Here is a 7,047-nt window from a genome sequence, read left to right as displayed (position 1 = left end):
CCCACTTCACCGTAACCACCACTGCCATAACCATCCCCGCCACAACCACCACCGCCGCCATCATCACCGCTGCCTCAACCACAGATTTTTTTGGGTGCATATGGAGGAGCATTGGAGTTATTAGTCAAGAGGAAGATATTTCTAAGGGAATGTTGTTGCAGTAGCAGCTAGTTGCTCTGTTTTTTATGGTGCACAAAATATGCTTAGCTTTTCTGAACCCAATAGTCAATTGACCAATGCATTGCCTTATTATGCAAGAAAGAATGTTGGCATTGTGAACATTCTCTTTCATTTTTTTGTTTTATAAACAGTTTTAGAAGACAAAAGTTAGGAAATGTTGAAGAAACCCCCTGTTCTGTTTTGTTCTGTTTGTTTTAAATCTGCGATTTTGGAGATGGGTTCTCTGAATGGTCACGTTGGGTCTCAAGTTAAACAAAATTAGTGGATTATGTTTGGGAATTTAAAGAAAAGTTTAAGAAAAAGTTGAATAATAATAAATACCATTGTTTTTCTTTTCTTTGCTCTGTTTTTCAATTTTTGAGCATAATAATAACCCCAATAACCGTTGTTACGGCATGGCGATCTTCAGCGGTGATGATGGCGGCGGTGGTGGTTGTGGCGGGGATGGTTGTGGCAGTGGTGGTTACGGTGAAGTGGGGTTTGGGGGGGGGGGGGTAGATGGTGGTGGTTGAAGGTGGAGATGGTGTTGGTGTTGGAGTGGGGAAGATGAAGTAGGTAGGATGGGTGGTAGCTCCCACATAAATTGTAAAATATTAATTATATTTCTTTTAATTTTTTAGTTATTAATTTGACAGTAAGGGTATTTTTGCCATTTCACACGCACCTAACCCCAAAAACTAACCCCCCATCCACGTCAGGGACTATTCGGGAACGAAATTCAAAAACTTGAGGACTATAGGTGTAATTTTAGAAAGTTAGGAACTAAAGATGAAAAATAGACAAACCACGGGGACTATCCGAGCATTTTTCTCTTAAAAATCCCCTACATGTTGTGAATTTAAGAATGCTTTCTTAAATATTATCGTTAAATTTACGAAGCACCAATGAGAATATATAGTGCTTTTATAATACAATTTGAAAACATATTTGGGTGCAAATCATTATATGTAATAAGTGTGAATATAAACCATGCTGTATTTATATGCACCGATGCAAATCTAAGATAAACCATCCGCCATGGAAGCTCTAAGAACTGTCTCCACTGTTGCTCCACCTTCTTCACCTATCAGAGCTCACTTGTCCAAACCCATTTTCAGTCTTTCATTTTCTCAGAAAAAACCAAAATCACTCTTAACAAACTTAACCCAACTACCAAAATCCAAATTCACTAAGTTGCATGTCAATTCTCCATCTATATCAACCAAACCAACATCCTCACCCGAGCCCGAAGAAGAAACCGGAAGCCTTGATCAAGGTGAGAGGTTTGACTGGTTTTCTCACTGGTATCCAGTCGTGCCTGTGTGTGATCTGGACAAGAGTGTTCCCCGTGGGATCAAGGTGGTGGGTCTTGATATTGTGGTTTGGTGGGATAAGAACGATAACGAATGGAAGGTGTTCGACGATCGATGTCCACACAGATTGGCTCCACTTTCTGAAGGAAGAATTGATCAATGGGGTAGGTTGCAGTGTGTATACCATGGCTGGTGTTTTAGTGGCTCTGGTGACTGCAAATTAATTCCTCAAGCTCCCCTTTGAAATCATAATCTCCTCACATCCTATAAGTATTAGGGTTTGTTATGTAATTAGTTAATAGTTAGTTTTATTAGAATTAGATTAGTGATAGAAGTGCGGGGACTAGATATGACAACTTGAAAGTTAATAACCTACAACATCAAAGAATCGACACATCTAGGGGACACACCCCTTCACTGATCGACGGCAGGAAACAAGTACACAGGGACGCAACTTTTCAAATTGATTGAGAGCCACAAGATCAAAAGACATACCTGTTCGCGAAGAGACACGTCTATTGGATTCGCACCTCTTCAATTAGTATAAATAGGGTTAGATTTCTATTGTAAAAACATCATTCACTTGTACATACATTCAAGATTTGTATTCTTTCAATCAAGGTTAGTTTGTGTTTATTTCATTCGTTGTTATATTCATTGTTTGTCAAGAAGATTCTGGGCAACAGTGGTATCAGAGCCTAGGGCTCAAATTCGTTTCGGAAAACAATCATCAGGCGGGTGGTTGAATTCCCCTAACAATTCTGATCACGCAGGAGGCGTGGATTAGGTTGTTTTTTTAAGTTTTAACACCAATCGCATCAAGCGGGTACGATTGTTGTTCGTTCGTTAATCGTTCATCAGGAGGGTGTTCGATTTTTATCTGATCATCACTGAGGGTGTTCAAATTCTGAATTTTTTTGTTAATTCAAATCACAGCAAGAGGCTACGATTCGGGTTAAGAAGACGGAAGCAAATCTGAGAAATTTGTATTTCGGTTTTGAAGAAGCAATCGCAAATCTGAGAAGTTTGGGTTATTTGAAATTTGCAAAAGGCACAAAATCTGAGAAGTTTTGTGATATCAAAGCATCAAGAGGGTGTTCGGTTGAGAAGTTTAGTCGCAAATCAAGCGGGTTTGGGGCTGATTTTTTGGTTTGTGTTTAGAGAGTCGCGAATCAAGAAGGAAGAAAAAAACGCAGCCAAGAGGGTTGCTAAGAAAAGTCAGAAAACCGTGCGGAGAATCACGATAAGAGAAGTCGGTCGGTTCGCAAATTCCAGGTTCTACGTTCTATTTTTCTGGAATTTATATATGGTTTAGAAATTAGTTTGATTCCACGTTAGAAAGTTAGTGTGAATTTTTGGAATCATAGACTTCGGTTTTAGGAGAAAACCAAAGTTTTGAAAGTGAAAATTGTTGGAAAAGAAATTATGGCGGATTCAGGAGGAGCCTCTCCGTCAAACACGGTAGTGATTAAAGATGATAGTTCATTCTCCCAGTTTCAGTGTCCTATTTTAAAGTCTACAAATTATACGGTATGGGCAATCCGTATAAAAACCATTTTGAGGGTAAACGGATTATGGGAAATGATAGAACCAAAAGAAAATACGCAAGCGGATGAAAAGAAGGATATGATGGCGACCGCTTACTTATATCAAGCACTATCGGAAGATATGATAATACAAGTTGCAAGTTGCAAGAGTGCAAAAGAAATTTAGGATGCCTTAAAGACTAGGCACGTCGGTGCAGATCGAGTGCAAAAGGCACGTCTTCAAACGCTCAAAACAGAGTTTGAGATGTTAAAGATGAAGGAGGAAGACACTATCGATTCGTTCACTGCAAGACTAAATAGTATTGTCACGAGGGCAAGTAGTCTTGGATCAACTTTTGATCAACCGACTTTAGTACGGAAACTTCTAAGTTCTGTACCAAGAAGGTTCGTTCAAATTGTTGCAACCATTGAACAATTCGCCGATCTAGAAACAACGACGCTAGATGAAACAATTGGAAGATTGAAAGCCTATGAAGAAAGGACCGGTTTGATGGATGAAAACCTGGTATATAATCAAGAGAAACTTATGTATACGCGACGCGACAAGAACTATGGTCGTGGAAGGCGTTTTGGGAAGAATGGACAAGGAAGGTTCAACTCATCGCAAGACAAATGGCGTGATGGAAAGTTCAAACAAGAAGATGATGATGAAGATTCATCACATGATGCTTACAAGAATAGAAGCAACCAAAGGAAGTTCGGGAAGGATTTAAGCAAGATTAAATGCTACAATTGCCAAAAGTTTGGTCATTATGCCTCAGATTGTCCTGAGTAAAACCAAAGAGAAGAAGAAACAAATCTGGTACAGGAAGACGAGGAACCAACTCTCCTAATGGCAATCAAAGAAGACTGCAATGATCTACTTCAACAAGCACACGATGGCAAGCAAGATATGGAGAAAGATCAAGGTGCAACTTAAGGATGTTCGAGATTAGGGGGTGAATGAAATCATAATCTCCTCACATCCTATAAGTATTAGGGTTTGTTATGTAATTAGTTAATAGTTAGTTTTATTAGAATTAGATTAGTGATAGAAGTGCGGGGACTAGATATGACAACTTGAAAGTTAATAACCTACAACATCAAAGAATCGACACATCTAGGGGACACACCCCTTCACTGATCGACGGCAGGAAACAAGTACACAGGGACGCAACTTTTCAAATCGATTGAGAGCCACAAGATCAAAAGACATACCTGTTCGCGAAGAGACACGTCTATTGGATTCGCACCTCTTCAATTAGTATAAATAGGGTTAGATTTCTATTGTAAAAACATCATTCACTTGTACATACATTCAAGATTTGTATTCTTTCAATCAAGGTTAGTTTGTGTTTATTTCATTAGTTGTTATATTCATTGTTTGGTCAAGAAGATTCTGGGCAACACCCTTGATGGACCTCCGATAAGTTATAAGATTACTTGCACGCCTGTCTCTGAGAATGTTAAAAAAAATAAAATTTGGGCCGTTGGCGAGATAAAAAAACCAAGCCTTACCCGCCCTATAATATAAACTCATCAATCACATATATAAAAAAGTAAAAAGGTAAAAAACTTATGAGATAATTGTTATAAAACAAATAATACTAAAATAGTTATTTGGTTTGGTTTAAATTCTGGGCTTTCTAAAATTTTATATATATATAATATATAAAATAATAGTACAAATTTTGCAGCACCCTGAGGTTTTTGGCTCTGTGCCATCGGCCACCCGCCCATACTCAGGGCTGGCCCTGTTCACTTGGGATCTTCTTTCCAACAATTATTATGATTTTAGTGATAAACTAATAAAAATCTACCTGCAGGTTCATTCTTTCCCGAAAGCGTGTGTTGCTGTTTATCCAAGCACCGTGCAATACGGAATTCTTTGGTTTTGGCCCAACACTGATGCGAAATATAGAGATATCCTCACCAAAAAGAAACCGCCATACGTCGCTGAACTTGAAGATCCTTCGTTCTCATTCCAAACGTTCAACAGAGATATACCATACGGGTATGAAAGTTGCTACATTTTGCTTCAATTCAACGGCTTTATTTACTACAAAATTATTATACCAAATCATGTGTTTTGTTGATACTTATAGGTATGAATTCCTGATTGAAAATCTCATGGACCTTTCTCATGTTCCATATGCACATCACGGGCTATTGAAGACACCAGAGCCCAGATAAGTATATTCTTTTTATGTATTCCAGTGGGCCCGGGTAAGAGCAGATTTATAGCTGTTGTCCCAAAAAACAATTGGGACGGTCTATTTTATTCAAGATGGAAGCACCATATGATCCAAAATTTGATTGTTGATTCGGATTTGCACCTTCTTCGCATTCAGGTAAGCTAACTATCCCAACTGTGAGTATGATTCATACTCTTCTATTTTAATATTTGAAAGATTATTCAACTTGCAGGAAATGAATTTGATGGAGGTAGGCCCGTTGAACTGGCAAAAAGCCTGTTTTGTGCCGACCAAAGCGGATACTAATGTGGTGGCATGTAGAAAGTGGCTAAAGAAATATGCAGGTGGTCAACTCGATTGGGGAACTAAATTTAATGGATCGCTTCCACCCACCCCTTCTAGAGAACAACTCATGGACAGGTTATTTGCATAAATACCAACCACATTCCGATTATAAATTAATATATAACTAGAAATAACCCCTCCCCCTTCCCGTTGTGGCGGGGCATAAAACCGTTCTAATGTGAAGAAATTAGACCGAAACATAAAACATAGACAATAATAACTAAGTCGATCTAGTGTGTGGCGACAAAGACGATGTAAACACATTGAACAACACACGCACCTTGCGCCATGTTAACTTGCAAAATTTAGAACGAAACGTAAAACGAAAAATTTTCGAAAGATGAAAAGTATAAGGGACCAAAGTTGAAAGTAAAAAAGTTGTGATGTTAAATTGCAAAAGATGAAAAGTTTTAAGGTTAAAAGTAAAACATCAAATAATTTTAGCTTAAAAGTAAAAAAAAAAGCGACAATTTTGAAAACCTCCTAAAGCATGAGGTACAACACCACCTGTATGCCTAGAAATGTTGTAAATTAATAGTAAGTAAATATAAGTGTATTTGATTTTTAACTGATTTGTTGTTTAGGTACTGGAGTCATGTGGTGAATTGCAGCAGCTGCAGTGGTGCATATAAAGGTTTTAATGCACTTCAGATCTCTCTTCAGGTGTTTTCAGTTGCTTTAGTGGCTATTATGGCTGCAACCAAACAAGGGATGTTACCCGTTGCTGCAAGAAATACACTTGCAGTTGCTGCAATTTCGTGTTTTGTGGGATCAAAATGGCTGGCACATTTCATTTACAAAAACTTCCATTTTCATGATTACAATCACGCCTTTAAATGAGGTTGTTTTTACCTACTTTATTTAATATTTAATAATCATGCCGTATTTGGTGACGGATAATTCAAAATATGTGCATGTGACCGTTGGAAGCTGCCAGGTCAAGCAAGAAGAAGTCAAATGTGGGAGTGTGTCTTTCGCTTAGTTTGTTACCAAAATAAATTTGTTGTTTGTTTTCCTAGTTTGTTGTTAAATTTACTTGTAATTTTGCCTATTTAAAGGCCTTTTACTTCAATAAAGAATATAAGCTTTTGATAAAATGCCGTTTATTGCGTGTTCCTATTCTGGTAACTCTGATATTATGGTCTGTGAGCCATGGATGGTTCGAGTGCTACCATCTTGTCAAGTCAGTGTAAATAGGGGACAAAAGAAGTCGAACTAAGATGGCCACAATGATCGAAAGTCTGTTGTTGACTTAGTGTGGATCGCTTGATTGCGATGGCTATGTGTTTTCTTTGGCTTGTCTACAAAGGCAAAGGCTGACGTGATAATATCAATATGGGGCTGGACTTGGTGATTGAATTCGTACCAAACATGTTCAAAATGACTCTGGCCTCCTTTCAACCCATTTCCGGTAACGGGTCAAAATGGCTTTGGGCTCCTTTTAACCCTTCTCTAGTAATAGGTCGAAGTGACTTTGGGCTTCTTTCAACCGTTTCTTTATAGCATTTC

General features: G+C 38.2%; 1 pseudogene; it reads left to right on the top strand.

The window, feature by feature from the left end:
- The first annotated feature begins 1,117 nt into the window (after window positions 1-1,117).
- Window positions 1,118-6,609, top strand: LOC110908615 (annotated as a pseudogene).
- The last annotated feature ends 438 nt before the right edge of the window (window positions 6,610-7,047 follow it).

This window comes from Helianthus annuus, chromosome 14, assembly GCF_002127325.2.
Source record: "Helianthus annuus cultivar XRQ/B chromosome 14, HanXRQr2.0-SUNRISE, whole genome shotgun sequence".
Taxonomy (NCBI): Eukaryota; Viridiplantae; Streptophyta; class Magnoliopsida; order Asterales; family Asteraceae; genus Helianthus; species Helianthus annuus.
Note: the sequence above shows the minus strand (reverse complement) of the source record. Positions and strands in the feature narration are given on the sequence as shown.